Genomic DNA, 22,369 nt, shown 5'->3' with positions numbered 1-22,369 from the left:
GGTTTTTTTGGGGGGAGGGGTGATGTTATCATTCATTTAACAGCTACATGTTGAACTCTATTAGCAAATTATGCAAGCCATTTTTATTTTTTTTTAAATGCAAACCTCTCTTATCTGCTCTTCTCTGATATGTTTTAGTCCTAACTCTATTAAAGCCTGCAACTGAAGCTACTAATGTTGTAAGCACTGGGAGAGCAACAGTGTGCCGAAGGGGTCCCTGCCTTCACTGATGCTGACCCTGGGAGTTTAGTATATTACTGTGAGTTTCTTCAGAGGAGGGAACAGGCAATTTATCTAATTAGATTGTCACCGTGACACATGCTACAAATGTGAACACTGATGTGTTGTGAGATCAAAGGTCAGGAGAATTCACTGAAGACAAGGAGGTAGGAAATGTTTTCTGTAAGGGAATGCAGCTTGCACCAAAGGCAGGAAGGGAGACCAGCATGGACACAGGCCCTGTGATGAGCAGTGAGGTGAGTCTGAAAGTGAGTAGGACCTCGCCAGAGACAGTGGTGAAAACAGAAAAAACCACATGGTCAAACACAGACATGACAGCCACACACATGGCATAACATTTTCCAGTAGCCACATTTGAGAAAGTAAGATATTAATTTTTAAAGGGTTTTATTTGACTCAAAATATCCAAAGTATTATTACCACATGCATTCACTTTACTAGTTATTAATTGGTTGTGTACTCTTTTGTTTCCTATTGTTTGAAACCAACATTTCATTTTAAGTTGGCTGTGTGCCTCAATTAGGATACTGGATTTTTATTTGGCATTCTTGACTCTATTTAAATTTCACAGACTTTCAAGATGAAAATTCATATGCCCACCCTGTCCTGAACTTGAAACCTTTCCAATAGTTAAAGAGAACGTTTATTGTCAAATTTAAATTCAGTTCGTGAAATTGGATAAAATTAAAAGCTCAAAACTTCAGTCGCACAGCACAGGAATCACATTTAAATGTGCAGAAGTCACAAGGAGACTGGCAGGTACTCTGTTGCACAGTGCAGAAAGGGAGGCATGGTTAGATCATACCAACATCATCCTCATTAAGAGGTCTGTCTTCGCCGGGCGGTGGTGGCGCACGCCTTTAATCCCAGCACTCGGGAGGCAGAGCCAGGCAGATCGCTGTGAGTTCGAGGCCAGCCTGGGCTACCAAGTAAGTCCCAGGAAAGGCGTAAAGCTCCACAGAGAAACCCTGTCTCGAAAAACAAAAAACAAACAAACAAAAAAAAAAAGCATGGGCTGGAGAGATGGCTCAGAGGTTAAGAGCACTGGCTGCTCTTCCATTCTGGCCTGCAGTCATACATGCTGTATACATAATAAATAAATAAATCTTTAAAAAAAAAAAAGAGGTCTGTCTTCATTTCAGGTGAATACCCTTGAAGAGATCTTATGGATGGCATGATCTGAGTTTAGGAGAGGTCACTCAGCTGACGTGGAGAATTGGTGACCAATAAGAAAAACATATCTATTGAGTAAGCTAATTTAGAAAATGGTGACGTTGATGGAGAAGGAAATGCATTGTTTCATGAGATTTTTTTTGTTTGTTTGTTTGAATGAAATCCACAGGAGCAGATGACAGAATAGAAATGAAGAAAGATGTAAGAAGACCAGGGATCTTTACTGTTGCCTGATCAGATGAGGAAGAGTTTAGACAGGGACCCATTGGGATGGCTTGCACAGGTCTGCAGTTTCGTTCTGGGAAAATCAAGGTATAGAATGGTTTGAGTTGCCCTGATGAACACATCTTGAAGCTTCTTCATTATCCTCTGTGGAACCTGGTCTGGAACAACTTCGAAACTTCTGGTGCTCTCTGCTGTAATGACAATGACTACCTCCATATGTAGTCTGGACTTCTTGGTACATGGCCACCTGATGCACTAATTAGATGGTACACTGCTATGAGTAGTGAAAACGGATCAAGCAAGAGCTCCCTTGCTGCTGCTGTGGCTAGTCTCAGAAATCCCACACCTTTGCCTCCATTGCACTCTAATGAAATGAACCCCACACTGGTTCAGACAGGGGGCAGATATCACTCCTCAATGGGAAGACTTGATGTGAAGCTATGTCCTATACCAACTTCAGAACAAATCTAGGACACCTGCACTTGACAGTGACTTCTATCATCCGAGAGAGGTAATTGAAGGCCTGCTTGAAAGTCACAGGACAGAACTGAGAGGCCAATATGTGTTTACTGACTGTTGTGTTTATCTAGTACTTGCAGTCCAGACAAGAGCCTTGAAGAAGGGAGCCAAGCTTGGGTAGTATGTCTTGGAGGATGACATTCATTTACTGCTCCCCAGGAAAGATGGTGGTAAGGAAGCCAACAGGGAAGCTGCTGGAGCAGCAAGACATGAACGGGGTGTCATGTTCAGCAAGGCTGATTCAGCATGGGCTTTAGGAAGGGACAGTGCCTAGCAGTTTTAAGTCTTCTGAAATACTGAGAAGGATAAAGGTAGATGGATGTCTGTGGTGTTTGTTGGCAGAAAGGCTGTGTTTAAAAATTATTACTATTATATTTTAAAGCCTGGATACCATGTAAAACATGAGTGCCCCCAAATTGGAAGGAATTGAATCAAACCAAACTAACCATTGTGTGTTGTCAAAATAACAGCTTCAATTGGACTATAGGTAGAGATAAATATAATAATAAATATTTTAATTTTTCTTGAGAGGGACATTTCCCCCTCATTCTTATATCTTAAATATTTGCGTATCCACCGTAAAGTAAATAAGATTTTATGCTATGTTTTCCTGAATACAATATTATAGGCCTGAGAGTAATTAATTTCATTAATACTGCTAAAATGTGTTATTAGATTAAAAATATCTAAACACTGTGGCCAGAGTATAGAAATTACTTCAATGACTGCCAAAGTGGACTAGATTTTAAATACTAGGAAATATGCTTTCCATATCTTGGTTCTACTCCATTTGCAGGAAAACTTACAATGAAAAATTCCTAGAGTTTCCAAAAAGGAGCTAGAAGTTTAGTTATTAAAATCCATGCACAAATATCCACACACATACACATTTCATATAAAATATTAACTGCTTTATAAATATATATATTCATAAATACTAAAATAAGACTATTTCATCTTATTATGAGTATATATATATATATACTTTTAACGTACATTTTGTATGCAAGTATTTATCAAACTAATATATAATAGCTTCACATTGGCATGGCAAGGGTTTAAAGATTCTAGAAATAAAATGACTTTCAGACTCTTTCAAAGCTTCTAGTTCCCCTTAATAGGAAATGATGTTTAATAAACTAAATCAATCTGTTTTCTGTTTCAGTAACCCAGATAAATCCTTCCAATCCCTGCTTCCTTGGCAGTGGTTGAGCTTGGTGGCACACTGTCTGTTTCCATTCTGTCGTTTGTTTCCCTGATTGGTACTTAGAGCTGCTGCTGAGTCAGTGGCAGCCCAGAGGTTTCCAACGCCAGCAGTCTGTATTGTACAGTAGACTCCCTTTGGGTCACATCCCTGATAGAACCTGGAAGGGAAGCCATGGACACAGAAAAGCATTTGGTTTTCAGATTAACTCTCTCTGCCACAACACAACTGAGACATTCACTGCACTTTCCTCAATGCAGGGTTTGTAAGCAAAATCTACTTCAAATTCGAAAGCCGAGATCAGTTTGGTGAAAGTAAAATGCTGGAGAGACACTGAGTCTACCACATAAAGACTCAAATATGATGGTTCATGACCTAAAACTGGGCCCACCCTTTGACAGACATTCCACCTCTTCATCAAGCACACTAGTTTCAGTCACTTTTACATCCCTGTGAAAAAGAGTATTTGTGCCTTTGTAAGAAGAAATTTCTCATGATGAAAAGCCAGACCAGTTGTCATTAAATAAGGCGTTGTTGGGCAATGCATCCTCAATCTCCAAAAAATCCTCAATTGCATCCTCAATTTCCTAAAAAAAATCACAGCTTTAAAAATTGTCTCCTGGGGTGGAGAGATGGCTCAGAGGTTAAGAGCATTGGCTGCTCTTCTAGAGGTCCTGAGTTCAATTCCCAGCAATCACATGGTAGTTCACAACCATCTATAATTTGATCTGATACCCTCTTCTTGCATGTAGGCAGAACACTGTATACATAATCAATAAATAAATCTTTAAAAAAATCATCTCCTCTTTGCTTTCAAATTTGAACATAACGTGCTCACACTTTCTCTGTCTACTGCACAGGTGCTTCTTCCTCTCTCTCTGCCTCTAGAACCCCACCCCCACCAGTAGGTAACTGGTTTACTTGCCCTTGATTACTTGCTGTTGGAGGTCCTAGCCTGTATGACGCACATGAAAGAAGATCATGGCCTCTCACAGCATCAATTTTGCTAGTCAGAGAAGAACAGATACAGTGTTGTGGGGCATTTATCCACCAACCCTACAGTTTCCCAGAGTTTTCTAGAGTGCGAACAGTAGGAAATATTAGATAGAATGATTTAGGTTGTGGAGATAAACAGATAGAAAATACAGGATAGCCTCGAGAGGACCTGGAACCTATTCCAATGGGCCCTGACTATCTCTGCCCCAGGGTATTTATAGAAATGCCAAGGGGTGGAGCAAAAGACCTTCCCCCAGCACAGTCAAGTACAGGCCATTTCAGACACCTGCACTCAGGCCCGTGGTCCAATCATCCTATCTATGAGGACCTGCTGGGTAAGGCCACGAGGAACCTGAAAACAGGATCCCACACAGTATGATCTCATATTTGTTTGCTTTTAGGTAGCCAATGCTCTCGATGTTGGCTTACTCAGTGAGGAACTTTATGAGCCCTCTATGTAGTGTTTCTGAAATCCAAGTGATGTATTGATTTCCCTCAGGAAGAAGCAGTCTTCAAGAACTGTAGTGTGGCTTTTAGTTATTTTTTGTCATGATATGTTCTAGATATGTAACATAAATTTAAGATAATGACGGCTCCTACACAACTATGTGAACAAAATTACAACCTAGAAGTAAAATAAAAGTAATAAACATGCAAACCTAATTTTAATGAGAACTATGATACCTTTTTTCTTTTTTGACTGTATTACTATTCATTGATGTTAATCTAATAAATGGAGGTTATATTGACTAGCATTACAACAGCAAATAAAATAGTAGGGTGAAGTTGAGTATAAACTTTTCATTCTTTCTGTTTCCTGAAATTTTTAATCAATTTATTTGAGAATTTTACACAATATATTGCAATCAAATACATCTCAGTGCTCCCACTAACTCCTCCTCTAGTCCCTAATTTTATTCTCCCCCTCTTTAAATCCATCTATTCCAATTTGTGCTGCCCATGGGTATTTCCTATCCACTGGAGCATGGTGGACCTAATAGAAGCCATTCCCTTAAAGAAAACCAACTGTTCTTTCTCTAGAAGGTATCAGTTGTCCATAGCTCCTTAGGTAGGAATGGGGGTCTTATGAACCCTTCCAACACTATGTTAGAATGCTAACTAGTTTCAGCTTTTATAAAACAGGTCTTGTACGGGCTACCACATTGACATGAGTTCATGAGTACAATGGCCATGTCATGTTCAGAAGACACTATTTCCTTCTGTTCTTCCTTGACCTTTTGCTCCTGCAATCTTTTTTCTCCCTCTTTCTCAGTGGTCCCTCAGCCTTTGGTAGGTATTGTGACATCAATGTCCCATTTGTGTCTGAGCACCCCACTAACGCTTATTCTCTGCACTTTGACCGTTTGTGACTTTCTTCATTAATCAGTCCCTTTCCCTTAGATTTGAGCCATGGTTCTCTCGTGATGTCTATAAAGCTGTCTTCTTCCTTTGAAGACATCAGCATATAGCATTATGAAAACTTGTATTAAACTGGTGTGCAATTCAATTATGTCTGGAATGAGGAACTTAAAAATAGAATGAAGTTGAATTTTTGATATTTTTGATATTATGAGAAGGAAATTATACTTTTAACAATTATGCCATTGAACTCTGAAGAAAGTGATTAATATTAGAAATAGATGCTCTGTTGTTTGTGACTAGAAATATTCAAATGCTACATGAAGCTATTCTTTGTCACTTGGCCTTTATTTGACTTGAACATTTTATTTTAGTATCAAACCATGTTCTTTTCTGAGTAGTCTAAAAGGATAAAAGCAGTATGTCATGTTCTTATCATTTCACCAGACTTACTTTATTAAAAATATTAAGAGGTTAAATTATTTTACCATGGAAATACATCAAAAGTGAATTATACATTTAGAAGATATGTTTCATATTTACTTCTAATTAAAAGATTTATTATGGGGACAATGATTTAGATTATACTTAACTTTGCCTACCAAATATATTTACTGAATTTGAAAGCTCCCGTTATCATTTAGCATGAAGACAACTGTGTATGAAACCAAAGCCTTGTAATGTTCACCTGAAATGAAGCCAGATTCCTCAATGGGGTTGATGTTGTTGCCATTATCTAACCACAACTACCATTCTGCACTGTGCCAGTCTCCTTGTGACTATGGGACATTTAAATGTGGTTTGTGTGACTGAGGCATTGAGCTTTTAATTTTATCCAATTTCACCAGCTAAATTTAAATTTAACAATGAATGTGCAATTTAATTATTGGAGATATTTCAAATTTGTTCAGAGCAAGTTGGGCATATGAATTTAGTATTTCAACTATTTAACGTATAAAATTTAAATAGGGCTTAGAATTCCCAATGAAAACCCAGTATCCTACCTAAGGTGCACTGTAAATTTTAAAATGGATATTGGATTCCAAATGGGGTGGGAAACAAAAAAAGGAAATGATCCAATTAATGATATTAACTGGGAAAATTATTTAGATAGTACTTAGAAATATTCCCATGGGATCCACTGTGTGTAACATGGGACTCAGTTTGCAGAATGTTATGGAGGGTATTTGCATGCATGTTCCTGAGCGAGCTCAGTACATCTTCCCATTTATCTTTATGTGCCTTTGGTGATAGAGCGTGATGGTTTCATAGGCTGAACCCTATGTTAGGAAGTAGGCTCTGTATTTCATATAAAAGATTGCAAAAATTAAAGTGGGATAGCTTCTTTTTGAAAAATTGTTTGGTAGAATTCATCAAGAAAACTATGTTGTAAATGGAAAGGAGTTCATTTTCTCCTGGAGTATATTTAAGGACTCTAGAAATTACATTCAGATAGGACTATGGAGTTAAGGGGTTTATGATACAGATGTGAGTAAAGAGACATGCTCTGCCATATATGAACTACATGGAAGGTTCTAGACACAGTGGGCTTAAGCAAGTGGGTGAAAGAAAGGGCCAGAGGAGTAGGGAATACAAAAAGAAGGCAAGACAGGGGAGGAGGAAAGAGGGAGAGGAATATCTGTAAGTAAGTGTTTTTATTGGGGACCAAGATGGACACAACAGTTGAGAAGAATGATGGAGTTTCACTAGCATGTTTACCTATAGGTCACAGTTAAGAGAGGCCCAGAAAGATCAACTCATGATGGGGACCACTAGCGTACTTCACCTAATCAGCACAGTGGACATGTTTATAGTGTTTTTGTTTTATACTTTGGATGTTCCAAGCATTGGTAGTGATGACATCTTTTCTTTCTAATACTGGAAATTGCTTTTTTTTTTTAAACCTGTTTTCCCTTGGCTAGCATGGGTAATTATTGTCTTAGCACATTTTAACTTACAAGTCCAATTTTCTTAAAATTTATGTGACTATTCACACTATCTACATCTCTTTGGGTGGATTACGGCGGTTTTCTCTTCTGGAGAATTTTGCCTTTTCATTTTAATGGCCAATTTGCATTGGCGAACATGCTATGTAGGGCACGTGCTCCTTTTACTGGGATGCTGAAAGGGTCTGCATGGGTAGCAAGCATCCTGTCTGACTCCTGGTAATGATCTCTTCCTTGATTCCCTTTGTAATTCTTCTTAGAGTTTTGTCCCTTTTCTTCAGGATTTTAAAGAACTATCTTTTCTTTTGTCTCTGATCATTGTTTTCCTGTTTTTAATTTTGTTCATTTTCATTGTGTTTTCTATTATTTCTTTAGATTTTTTTCTTTGAAGCTTAACAGTTTCTCTTTGGACTGTCCATGGGAGATAATAGGCTTGATTACTTTGAAAAAATCTTTCTTCTTTTTGTGTATCTGCATTTAATGCCACAAATGTCTTCATGAACACTAATTTTGTTACATGCAAAATTTTATTAAGTCATGGTCTAATTTTCAGTTAACTCAACCAAGTTTAAATATTAGAATATTAGAATAAGCCTGTTACACAAATTGGAAAATAGCAACATAAAACTTCCTATAGAGATACTTGGGGTTTTGAGGAATACTCAGCACTGATGTTCTCACATTTTAAAGTAAAGTCATCTACAATTCTTTTCTTTCTGAAATGGGGGGGGGGATAGAGGGTCTTTGAGCATAGGCTCTTTCACCTCAAGTTTCATACCTCAGACAGCTAAGGTGCTAGAAAAATCAATAGCCACCATAGCTACCCCAAGCCAGTGTCTTCTGAGTCCTTTGTCTCATTAGCTCAAAGAATGAATTTCACAAGCAAGATATTGAGTTTAGAAAGGAGTTTTATGATAGGTTTCTATGTGGGAGTTGAAGAGAAAGACAGAAGGTAAAGCTCCTAGATAGCAGGCCAGGACCCCAGAGGTAGGGTTCTATTGATGTCTAGTCTATAGAACTTACAACAGAAACTGATGAAGCATTGTTGAGATCAGCCAGTCAGCCCATCTATGAAACATCCATGCACCTCTCAGTTTTGGCCATGTCAGGTATAGTTTCTAGGCACTGGGACTCATTTGGTCTGTGTAAAAAAGAAAGATGAAAAACAAGAGGAAGAAATGAAACCTTCTTGCTCTTCTGGCCTCTCATTAGGACCAAACTAAGGATATTTCCCATCAAGGACAAGAATCACAGTCACTGTCCCCAAACCACCCGACTGATTTCTATCTCTCGTGCTCATTGTGACTCTAAGAGTCTGATAAGTAAGTCAGAAGTTCAGCAGTGATGCCTAGGAGGATACGCTATTTTGATGTTGTAGTTAGTGACACCAGAGAATTAAGACTGTACTCTCATGGCTAGAGTCAAAACCATAGTGACCTTTCTAAAGGATCCATTGGAAAAAATAGTCCCCAAGGTGAAGTCAGCTGCTTTGTGGTGAACAACCTCAGGAGGAGATGCACTCCAAGGAAAATCATGGTTGAATTCAGTGTTCAGCCAATTGACAGTTACCATAGTTTCCCTCATTATCTGTATTCTCATTCCTGGGGGACTGTTATGGTTCATGTAATGTACATCCCCACAAGTTCATGTGTTTGCATACTTGATCCCAAGCTGGTGGCACTGCTGGGAGGGTTGTGGAACCTTTACAATGTGTAGTCTAACTAATAAAAGTGGGTCACTGGGGGCAGGTCTGGAAGATTATACCTTACAACTGTCTCTGGTTCTGGTCTACTTTCTGGTTCATGAAGATGTGAGCTCTTCACACTACAGAGGATCCACACAGCTGCTCTGTCTTCCCACACCACAGAGGATCCACACAGCTGTCCTGTCCCCACACACTACAGAGGATCCACCCAGGTTCCCTGTCTTCTCACACTACAGAGGATCCACCCAGCTGCCCTGTCTTCCAACCCTGCAGAGAATCCACACAGCTGCCCTGTCTTCCAACCCTGCTGAGGATCCACACAGCTGCATTGTCTTCCCACACTGCAGAGGATCCACATAGCTGCCCTGTCTTCATACACTACAGAAGGTCCACACAGCTGCCCTGTCTTCCAACCCTGAAGAGGGTCCACATAACTGCCTTGACTCTCTGCCATGTGCTATATGCCTTCTGACACTAAGAGTCACGATAAGCCTCTTCTCCCTTCCATTGTTTCAGTCAGGTATCTTGTCTTATTGATATCACAAGTAACTAACAAAGTAAGAATTTATGGATAATGTATTGTTTTATCACAAAAGGTGTATTTTATAGCTTTAACTGTATCTCTACCTCTATGCCAGAATGTCTGAGAGATACAAAGTGAAATAAATGTCTCCTTCCTTCTTTCCAGCATCAAGTCCCATGGGCCAGATGAGCATAATACAATACAATAATCACTAATCACTAATACAATAATTAGTGAGCAATAGATGCTTACATAGTATTAATATCTAAGTGATTAAATGATGACATAAAAACTACCCAAACCCAAAATGCCATATAAAATTGTCATTTTATTTAAGGGGACATTTAGAAATTGAATCTGTTCAATAGAGGAATCAAGAGAGCATATTATTGTTTTTGTTAAAAAGAACAGGACATGAGCTGAAACTAAAATATCCATGTGCTTAATAGCCATAGAGATAGCACAGGTCACTGGCCCTAAAAATTATTTTTAATACATAGATACATTAATTCCTCTGACTTGGTGTCCTTGGATGAGTTTGGAGATATGATAATCATCAGAGAAGAAAATTGTTACTTAATTCCAGATAGGCATGCATTACTTCCTTTCTTTGGACACAAACCTGTGTGTGTGTGTGTGTGTGTGTGTGTGTGTGTGTGTACAATAGGGTTGGACTTTGGTTCAAACCAAATGCTCGGCTATCTACTGATTTAAAATAGAACAGTCTATCCTTTGCAACAACAACAATTACAAAAAAAAAAAGAAAAACAAAACACAAAAACTCAAAAAGATAAAATCCTGAATTCTTTTCTTGCAAATCACAAACCTGATAAGCCAACATCTGGTATACCCATGAAGAAGGAACAGAACTCATAGGCAGCCATGGTAGAAATTCAGAATGTGCTGACTGCACATTTGTGGCCAGTGTGCACACCAGGCATAGACCTCCGTGCTTTTCCTCCCAGGAGACTGTCACATAGTTGCCTATTACCTTCTCTGATGTTTCCCAAACTGAAGATACCTATATAGTGTTTTATGGATATTTCTAGATTATCTCATATAACATTTAGTACATGCATTATTAACAGTTGTAATACATTTTCATTTTATTTAAACAAATATAAAACAAGTATTTTATGGTGGTCTCAAGAAGTACTCATTTTCATAAAAGTATTTTATATTCAGCTCTCTCTCTCTCTCTCTCTCTCTCTCTCTCTCTCTCTCTCTCTCTCTGTGTGTGTGTGTGTGTGTGCGCGCTCACACACATATGACCCACAGAGGTCAAAGGAGCATCATATTCATTGGAGCTGAAGCCTATTATAAGCTGCTCAGTGTGGGTGGTGTGAAGCTTGCCTGAGTCCTCTGCAAAGCCAGCATGTACTTTTAGCCCCTGAGCCACCTCTCTAACCCTAAGAACTCATTTTAAAAAGTGTCTTGTTTTCCAAAATAATCTGTGAAAAAAATAACAAAAGCATATAGAAACACCTAAAATCAGGTCACGTTCCACTAAAGTCACACTTGTCACACTTTTGGAAAGAGGCACACAGAATAAGGTCAACATTAACAAAGCATACGGAGGCACAGTGATCAGGCTCTGATTTCTTTGTAGCTTCTTTTTTTTTTTTCTGAGCCATGTTTCACATCCCATTGTTTTTCTTGCTTGAATAATTCATAGTTCCCTCAATCTGTTGTATTTTATAAGCCTGGCCTTCAACTATTGTTAGGTTCCAGGAAGCTTTTCACTCCTCTGTCGATCTAGAAACTATGCGTATTCTTCAGGTCCAGCTACAACGGTATCTCTTTTGCTGATAGCCTAATGTAAATTTCTCTCTCTCTCTCTCTCTCTCTCTCTCTCTCTCTCTCTCTCTCTCTCTCTCTCTCTCTCTCTCTCCCCCTCTCTGTCTCTCTCTGTCTCTGTCTCTCTCTCCCTCCTTTTCTCCCTCCCTCCTCCCTCCCCCCCTCCCTCCCTCTCTCTCTCTCTCTCTCTCTCTCTCTCTCTCTCTCTCTCTCTCTCTCTCTGTGTGTGTGTAAAAATCCTTAAGTAGTTGAATGATTGACCGTATTCAGAGGTCTGTCTTTATTGAAGTGCAGTGGCTTTCGGGTGTCTTGTAGGCATTCAGCGCTTACAGAAGGGCTAATTGAGGTTACAGCCCAGCTGCTGATGGACTCCACAGAGCACTGCTGTAGTGACTTTACAATTAGGGTTTCTGCACAGCAATTTACACCTGAAATGCTGGGATAGAGACACAGTTCATTCAGAATTAATGTCTGCTATTAAACTTCAATTGGTCCTCAGGTGGAGCTCACTCAGTCATGTTAACATGTTTGCAGACCCATGTGGCTGTTCTTTTCTGAGAGTCACTGAATGGGAGGACTGGAGAATAGCTGGAAGATAAGCACAGAGCTAAGGATGGAACTGTAAATACAAGAACAGTTTTAGGACAAGATGGTGCATTGGCACTCTCTACAAAAACAAACTATGAGAATTCAGACAGGCCTAGGGCCCAGGGAGGGTTATTATAATCACAAGAAACTGATAATTCAGTATAAATCAGTATTCATCCTGAACGAATGTAGTGTCTGATCTTTTGAGAAATATCAGAAAAAATAAACCCCCACGTGACTTTTTTTAGGTCTGTTGAAGTAAAAACAAAATTGACTTGAGATCATGGGATGAGAAGATGGCCACTCCTCTTTAAACGGACGTAGTGACAAGCGCTTGTATAGGAGGAATGGGAAAGAAAAGAGAGAAAAAAATACGATATTGGAAAATCTAAAAATAATTTCATGGTGCCACAGCTTAAGACCACTGCATGTCTACAGAACTGAAGTGTGACAGAAAATAGCCTGTGCATTTCCTCAGCTTGGTTTTCTCAGACCCTCAACACAAGGAAGTAATTTTGCTCTCTAACTAAGGGGTGGGAGGTGGAATGCTTTCAATTAGAATGAACTCTTAGGTCTGTTCTCCACATGTGGGTTGTTTTTTTTTAACAGTCTTAATTTGGGTGAAATAGCTTTGCAGAGCTATGGACTTGTCTCTTTTTTGGCTTGTCATTGAGGTCATTAGTTTCCAGAGATTAAAGTAAGAATCTGGCATATCAGAGAGTGTATTTCTAACATGCAGCATCCAAACTCTACAATAAATTCAAACTGAACTCCAAAACATGAAACTTCCCCTCAAACTTTGGGGAATTTTGATTATTTTATTCATTAGATAAACTTATATCCTTTATTCAAAATGCAAAGTACTAATTCTTACCCATCATCTTGGAGGGGGGCGGGCAAGTATCTGATGGTGGGACAGGTGAAGGAGGATTTGTTCTGCAGGGCTCTGATCTTGGATGGAGGCTCTTAGTTTCTGTATAACTGCGTTTCTTCCCTTTTTCTCGTTCAAGAATTCTGCACAAGGTGAAAAGAAGCAGAGAATTTGTAACTTTTATATACATATCTATTTCAGTGATGAGAAATTAAAAACGAACCAGATTTCAGAAACAAATGTCTCTATTAATGAGAAGCCCCGGGAATAGAAGTTTGGTTACTATCCCTGCAAGGGAGCCAGCTGTCATAATCCTGGCTCAGTTGGATCTTTAACTTGGGGGGTCCTGTTCATTATTTTTGGAATTTCACATAATAAGTGATTCTCCGAGGGTACTAGCTAATGAAAATACCACCCAGTCTCGTTCTCGTATTTCTTCCTCCTTTTTCCGTCCCAAGTTGAGTCTCTCATGACAAACAGCACCTCAGTTCAAGTCTTCTCCTCTTGCAATAACTGCCCGAATCTGGTTTTCCCATGCCTAAATAATGGAAAGATAAGTGTCTTTAAGAACACTGTCTTTTGCTTTTCTATTCTTGGCATGAAACACTTTAGATACTTTCTTAAGTCTCTAATCTTTCAAGTACTATGCTTTTTAGTCACAAGTGATATCATTAGACAGAAAATTCAAGGCCTGCCTGGATTGCATATTTCAGATTAGCATACTTTTCTCAAAAATTATCAAGGCATTATCTTAGGGTTGCACTTTGCTTGTACAATGTTTTACGGTATCTAGTTTCTTTTTTATTGCCAAACCTCTTGTCATTATTAGTATTTCACACCGAGAGCCCATATCCTGCTGCAAAGCATAGTAAGTAGTAGCGTATGTAAAAACAATCGGTCCTGTGGAATTCAGATCCTTGAATTCTTTCCCTTGGAGGAATGTGAAATCCGAGCTTCTAGGGCTCTATGGAGCTAGATACTGTGACAATCTCTCCCTGCCCCCACTCAAGTGTGTGTGTGTGTGTGTGTGTGTGTGTGTGTGTGTGTGTGTGTGTGTGTGTGTGGTGGAGGGGTCAGTGGATTGGATATACAAAACCTGACAGAGGATCAGCATTATATTCCCAGACATTGTGGGATGTCTTTCTTCTTTGTTTTCAAATTCTGAGTGGCATTCCATAATTTTTCAGAGAAGAAATGAATTTGTTTTTCAGTTCCTCCATTAGCCGGGTTGATGGCAAATCCTGGGGAGACATTCACTGGCCAGGCAGGAGGCTGAGGCAGCACCCACCCTCACAGTTTGTATTTATTTTATGCTCTGTGACATGAGCACGACATACCTTTTATTAAATTCTCAGTGTGTTTCCCATATTGGGAAGAGTGCAGCCAGGAAACTTTTGAAATAGCTGAGGGATCAACATCCAGAAGGCTCCATTGTATCTCTCCAGCCAAGGCACATGGACGTGTGACTTCTAGCATGTGCTTCAAGATCAACTGGGAGACAGTGCCCAGGAGCTCATAGTGAAATGTGTCCAGAAGGTTCCAGTCTAGCAGCACTGTCAGCAAATGCCTCATATCCCATCCTTCCTTGACAATTTTAATGCCAAATTCCAAGCACCTGGGACGTTCCCAAAGGTTAAGATGGAACCTTTTTTGGCTCAGAATTCCTTTAATCATCTTGTGAAGAATTGTCTGCCCTGAGAAACCCGAACCCCAGAAGGATCCAGATTTATATTTTCCTTAAGGCTGTGCCCACACAGTTAATCATGACAGGAAAAAAAATAATAATAAAAAAACTCCCACAAAACATTTTAAAATATGTGGTCACCCATCCTAAAGAGGCTTTAAACACTTAATAGAAATTCTAGTGAAGTTTTTGGGTAGTCAGCTTCCTAACTCTCTGGAACTGTAATTTAAAATGTTTTCCATTCAATTCACATCTGCAACTTTCTTTCTTCCCTTTCTCAGCAGATGGCCTACTTCACAGAATATTAAAATAGAAACCATGCAAGTCAACTACCTCAACTTCCTGCCATCACATCCATGGTCTACCTCTATGTGCCTCTTCCTGGGCCCCTCCCCTTCGGGCCCAAGGAACCAGGAAGCGCCTCAAAGCGGCTTTTTGTCTCAATTTTCTGGACATTTTCTTTGTGAAACCAAGCTGGGGTCTGCCTAGCCAAGCCATGTGCTCTTCTCCTGGAATACAAACAAAGGACTTCACATTGATGTCTTGGTCTTCTCTGGTCCTCCTCTTCCATTTTCCAATTCACAATGTAGATAAATACAGAAAGCATAAATGAGGAGATTGTTGTACAATAAACCTTCTACTCTGTGCGATCCCTCCCCCAAAAACATGTATCCCTGTCTTAGGTACCAAGACCTCAAAATGTGACAATATTTGGAAGCCAGATCTTTAAAGATATAATGAAGTTAAAAAATGAGGTCAGATAGAGGATTCCTAATCACTATGATCAGCACTCTTATAGAAGGATTTTAGGACAAAACACACACAAAGGGAAGGTCATGTACGGAGAGAAGACAGCCATCAGAATGCTAAACTGAGAGGCCCCAGCAGAGTCTAACTCTGCTGTGATCTTAGACTCCTAGCTCCCAGAACTAGGGGAAGACATATTCCTGATTATAGCACTTGTGGAAGCCCCAGTAAACCTACATACTTCCAACGGCTTTTTAACTCTCTCTGGGATAGGACTGGAATGGAATAAGTAGTCAAGACTCAGCATGCTCCAGTGGATTCTGGCCTCTTCCACTTCTTCCTGGGTTATTCTCTGACTTTCTCTATTCCATCCGCATTGGGTCTCATCAGGTATGTAAGTATATTGTAATCCTTACTCTTCAGTCTTTGGAGATATCTGCTCTGCCCTATGTTCCTAACCTGCTTCCACTACTCGCCCACTTGTTTCCATTATCACCTTCCTTCAAAACTTAGCTTGAACTCACTCCCCAGGAAGCCATCTTCATTCCCTAAGGCTGACAAACAAGAGAGTCTATGGTGTTCCTGGGGTAGTCTTCCACAGGACGTCATGCTTCCACTTCAGAACTGTTATTAATGCCCAAGCAATTGGTCAGTGTATGTCCTCTGTTCATCCTCTAGCAGCCCAGGCACCATTGGTTTCACTCACGGCTCTCTACCTGCAACACTTGGGTAGCTGGTCTGTTCTCGTGGCTTTGTGTTTCAGTGAAGCATCACAATGAACAGGCTCACAGTCCTCAGAATATGCATGGCCTTGCTGGTAAATAGATGCGCTTATATTGGGGGTTTTCGAAGTAGTGTTAGAAGAATTTCTGGTCATTAACAAAACCCAATTTGACAATTTGTGGCTGAAGTTGAAGTAATGACTTGCAGAAAAAAGTGTTACTAATTCAACTCAGTTTATTGGAGACACTGGTTATCGTTTTATTTTCTAGATCAAATATGTTTTATTTTCTAAATCAAACAGAATTTTTTGGACTCCATACACACACACACACACACACACACACACACACACACACACACACACACGGGCCTACTTTCTTTGGAGACATGGAGGAAATAATTTTATGAAAAGATGAGTGTGTTTTGCTTTTCACTGGCCATCTCTTGACAGAAATAGTTCAAATGTGTTTGCGGTTGGGCAGTGTCGTGGAACACTGGGCCCTGTGTGGATTCCTCTCTGGGAGCTGGGTCTGCTGCACCTCTTCTTTATGTCTTGTTCATACCAGAGGATGGAAACCTCTTCAAAAATGATTACAATGATGCTTTGAGCTCACTGCCTGTGGTGGTGTGTGGGAGGGGCCAATCTCATGGGAGCAACTGGTAGGCAGGCCTGGAGAGGGCACTTTTACTGTTAGGGGTCACTTTTTAAAGGGAAACTTAGAGTTGCTAGAGGAGACCCCTTGTAATATGTGTACCAGGCTCTTATGGTCTTGAGGAGCATGGTGTGACACTGGGACCTTGCTAAAGAAGCCTTGGGGGAATGCTTGTGCAATAGGCACAATGATGCCATCTATTCATTATTGATAGTCCTAATGTGGCTGACTGTTCCTGAGTAGGCTAAGGACAAAAAGCGTAATGTAGCTCGGCCATCATTTGCACATTTATTTACATGTCAAGGCTTTTGTTCAGATGGTGACTGAAGCCCATTTGTGGAGTCAGGCATAACGAAGTGAACCTCATTGAGATTCACTTCAGGACATAGCCAAACAAACAAGATCTTCATTCTGAGCCTATCCAAATGCGCGTAATTTGGTAAATTACTCATTTTATCTGAATGCATTAGTCATCATTTATGAATGTCAGTGAGAATGAATGGACTTCCCTCAAAGCTCAATAGAAATTTCCATCATGTTACAAATGCCTGGGTTTTGCTTTTTATTTTTCAAGACATATTTTTTCTGTTGCATTTTGAATTTCTAAACTATAAACCAAATTAGCATCCCTAAAATAAAGAGTCCTATCTTATGAACTAATGGGTCTGTATAAAATATTTGTCTGTAGATGAAGTAAATGTCATATCACAGTGCATTAAAATGCAGCAGTCTTGGTAATCTCCAGGTTCTGAATTTGCTGTCGAGCTCTGTAGAAATCTTAGTAACGATCGACACGAAGAGCTCTTAGGAAGAAAACAGAAAGTATCTTAGGGAAGACAGTAAGACAACACCTCAGTAGCAAGCCTTGAAGACATTTTTTGTAGTGGTGATGGATTTTCATGGCTATGCTGATCAATTGAAAAACAGGGAAATAAATCTTGAACAAAAATATCAACTTAGCTGCAGCCTTGGAAGATCTATCTTCATGTTGTTAAGTTATCCAGATTTGTGAGAGTTATCAGAAACCTGGGTTTAATTTTGTTTTTCCAAATACTTAAGCATCGATAATTAATTCTAATTAAAATGCTGTTAAATCCAAATAAGCCATAGATGTCCACTGTACAACTTCTATGACCCAGGCTATATCATATTGTAGACAATATTGTCTTATAACTAATGCTGAGTAATAGCTGTGTAAAACATCTCTAAACAAAAATAAATATTACTTGAATATGTAGATAAGAAACTTGGAAGAAATGTCTTGAGTAAGCAAAAGACTTCTTTCCCCTGCATATACAGTTGATCAGTCTTCTGGTTCAATGGGTTCCATTCCACCCTTCATACTTCCCACCCACATTATCATCAATACAAGTATGGGAACTCGATACCTCCTCAATACTCCCCCTTTAGCTTACTGTTTAGTTTATGGATGTCCTGGGATGATATTTGAGACAAAAAAACTTATTAAAAGGCATTTTTAGGGTATTGACAGCATTGTTCATGATAGGCACATACTAATAAAAATGATAACAGAGAAAATATTTTGCTGTTTAAAATAACCCTGGACGTTTAAATTATAACCTGTTTTTATGTAAGGCTATCTGAGTAATATGTCTCCTGCAGTTGTACATAAAATGTTTTTACATTAAAAAAGGACAAATACTATGGATTGTATTACATGAAATATATAGAATATACAAATTCGTAGACAGGAAGATTAGATGTTATCTCAAGATAGAGAAGGAAGGAATATAGAGCAGTGATTTCCTAAGTACAGAATCTCTGGTTTTTTTTTTTTTTTTTTTTTTTTTTTTTTTGGTTTTTTGAGACAGGATTTCTCTGTGTAGCTTTGCGCCTTTCCTGGAACTTGCTTTGTAGACCAGGCTGGCCTTGAACTCACAGAGATCCACCTGCCTCTGCCTCCCGAGTGCTGGGATAAAAGGCGTGCACCACCACTGCCCGGCCAGAATCTCTGTTTTGTGCGATGGAAAAGCCCCACAAATAGACAGTAGTATCAGAACATAATATCATGAATATAATAAATCAATACAATTAATGTAATTAATGAATATCATAAATATAATTATTGAGTAAAAAAAGAAAAAATATTAGAATATTAAAATAAAATACAAGAATAAAACAATACTTTATATATTGCCATTTTCATAAAACCTACAAATTTCCTGGCACCTATTAATATACACTTTTAAAAAGATTTGTTTTATATTTTTAAATTAAAAAAAGTGACGACAGAGATGAAAACTCTCTACAGTAGCAGAAACTTTGAAAGAATGGTTCTGATTTTTGTTTACACTAATGAGACAGGAAAAAGTGAGGGCTGGACAATTTGTATAAAATCACTCACATCCCAGAGAGCCCCAGAGCATCAGGGAGCATGGTGTGGTCTTAGTGCTGAGGGGCATAATGATACAAACTCAGTCTCTATTTGAGTCAAACTTGAGAGTAAGGTCTTTTGCAGAAATTTCCTTCAGATATGTTACTATATCTCCTCATATTTCTCCCTTTGTGGCCCCCCCGGGGGCCCCCCCCCCCCGCAATCTCTATGTTCACAAAACCTTTTTCTGGTAAGAGGAGACTCATCCTGTCAATCTCTCTGTTCTTCTCCAGAGTTCTTTTTTTTTGGGGGGGGGCGGTTTCGAGACAGGGTTTCTCTGTGTAGCTTTGCACCTTTCCTGGATCTTACTCTGTAGACCACGCTGGCCTCGAGCTCACAAAGATCCACCTGCCTCTGCCTTCCAAGTGCTGGGATTAAAGGCATGTGTCACTACTGCCCGGCTTTCTTCTCCAAAATCCTTACACATCCTCTTTTCCGTTATTCACTCAACTTTGAATTTCAGAAGTTAGCTCTTCAGTTAGCTATTTCTTTCTTCGGTTTTACACTATGTCCCATGCTGTCCCATGGCTGTAAACACAAGGGGTGCTGGGATGGCAAGAAGGAAGGAGTTCAAATTCCAAGACAAGAAAAACATTAGTGTCTCAAACATGTCCCGATTCAGAAACGAACTTTAAAACTCTTCCAATTTTACTTATATTGATTTCCAAATACAAAGGAGAAATGTTTTAAGTTTATGAAAGAAAGTTACATACTTGAAATTAAAATCATATATTCAAACTAAAATGCTCCCCAAATTCAAAAGACCTCTGTGTACTTCTTAAGAAGGTGAAGGTGCAAGCAGCCATCATCTAGGCATCCTTGCTTATGTTCCCAAAGCAGAAGCAGAGGAGAGGGGGCCTTGAAAATCTGCAGAGAGTCGGCTCTTAGGACCCTGTATTAGCCATCAATATTAAGAATATTACAAAGTATTGAGTGCTCCTAAGCCAACAGTTAGTGAAATCTGGGTGACTTGAATACTGTGTCAGCACTGACCACCTCAGACCAGAAGGCTTTCTTTATTTCCTGAGGAATACACATTTGGACCAATTGGTTTCTAATAAATGACTAGAAATATATATATCCCTAAGGAAAAAGAAGATGGAGAAACACAGGTCTGTTTAACACCAGTGCTAGTATATTCTTGTCAGTTTCAAACAAGAATTCAATAAAATTCTCACCTTAGCTGCTGTATCATCAAAGTCATTGCACACATTTGTTTCACCTGCCAGGAAATATTCTCTAAGGTGCTGTTGTCTGAATGCACAAGGAGTTTTTACAAAATATATAAAGGGGACTCAAAGAGAATGTTGAAAGATGCTATCAGAAATGTTTTGGGGGGGCTATAGGGGAATAAATTAGCTTTCTTTAATCATTTATTTGATTATTCTTGCCTCTTTAGACCCCTCTTTAACATCCAATTCTGTTACAAGCCTTTTAATTTCCATGTTTCTCATTCTAAAAACATTATTTTTTTTTACATGACAAATTACTTAAGTAAGTAACTGATAGTAATAAGCGCTTTTTCACAAGCTAGGCAAATGGTCACAACTAGCTGTTTATTTGAATTAATGAACATACACCAGGACATACAATATTGTGTGATAGGGTTCTTTGACCTAAAAAGATTAAGAAGAGAACGTTCATTAGATTTGGGGAAACAGGATGTTTAGCATCACTGTGATATGCTGTTCTATGTCCTGTGATAGCTATAGGCAGGTAACTGTGACAGAGGTTGAAGGAGTCTCCACAGATGTCTAAGAGTAGGAAGTGATTAGCTAGAACAATAGGAAATGAGGATCACAGCAAGCCAGAAAAGCCGTGAGAGGGTACACGGAAACTCCAAAGTCAGGGCTGGAGAAATGGATCCATCGTCAAGAGTACTTGCTATTCTTGCAGAGGACCTGGGTTGGATTCCCAGTATCCACATGGTGACTCACTACTGTTCATAATTCCAGTTCTAGGGGATCCAGTGACCTTCTCTGGCTTTCTTGTTTACCAGACACACAAGTGGTACACAGACACACATGCAATCAAAACACTCATACACCTAAAACAATAAATTAAAAATTAAAATCTCAAAAGAACGTTGTTGTGATGAGAATATTATGCATAACATGGAGAATATGCTAATAAAAGTTTTAAATGGGCAGATATTGCCATTTCATAGAGTGCTTATGTTTTTATGACATATGGAACAAAATAATGGAATTTAACTAGTAGAATGTTTGTTCACATCCATATTGTTGATGGAGTTTTCTGACATTGTAGAGTCTACATCTAGAAAAGGAAAGATTGCCAATGAAAGGGAATGTTCAGGACACAGGTGTGTGTCTCTCAGAGAAAGACTTCAATGGGCAGTGGCAGCAGAAATAGAAGAGGGAGAGATTCAAAGACGGCTGAAAGGCAAAATGCTAGGCAAGGCTCAATGATTCTTGGATGTAAAATTAAGGGAAAGGGATCTAGGTTTTTTGGTTGACAAAAACCAGTACATAAGGAACATAGGATTTTCACAGATAAAAGTGGGTATTTTTTTTTGACACATCTAGTAAGTCATTTGAGGGCTTTTTTGAGTTGGGTATAAGATGGTCTGCAGTATATCAGGTCACCCTGCAGCCACAGAAGTAGATGATGTCAATTAGGGAAATACATAGATGATGGAACTGAAATTGTGGACCTGTGAAATGACATGGAGGATCAGCCTGAGGGAATGGAAACTGCAGGTAAAAGTTTTATATGAACCCTGAGTATCAGAACATTAGAGTTCAGTAAATGAAGAAGACCTGGGTAAATATAACAAGAGAATCATTATAAACATCAGATTCCCTAGAGACTAAGCTACTGAAACATCAAGGAAACATACTAATTTTTCAAGACATGGTTTCTTTTTGTAGCCCTGGCTGTCCCGGAACTCACTCTTGTAGAGTGGGCTGGAGCCAAGTCAAGGACGCCATGAGAGCACAGCCTGGGGAGAGTCAACTAAGCGGGCCGTATGGGGACTCACAGAGACTGAAGTAGCAACCT

Source organism: Peromyscus leucopus, chromosome 8a, assembly GCF_004664715.2.
Source record: "Peromyscus leucopus breed LL Stock chromosome 8a, UCI_PerLeu_2.1, whole genome shotgun sequence".
Classification (NCBI taxonomy): Eukaryota; Metazoa; Chordata; class Mammalia; order Rodentia; family Cricetidae; genus Peromyscus; species Peromyscus leucopus.
Note: the sequence above shows the minus strand (reverse complement) of the source record.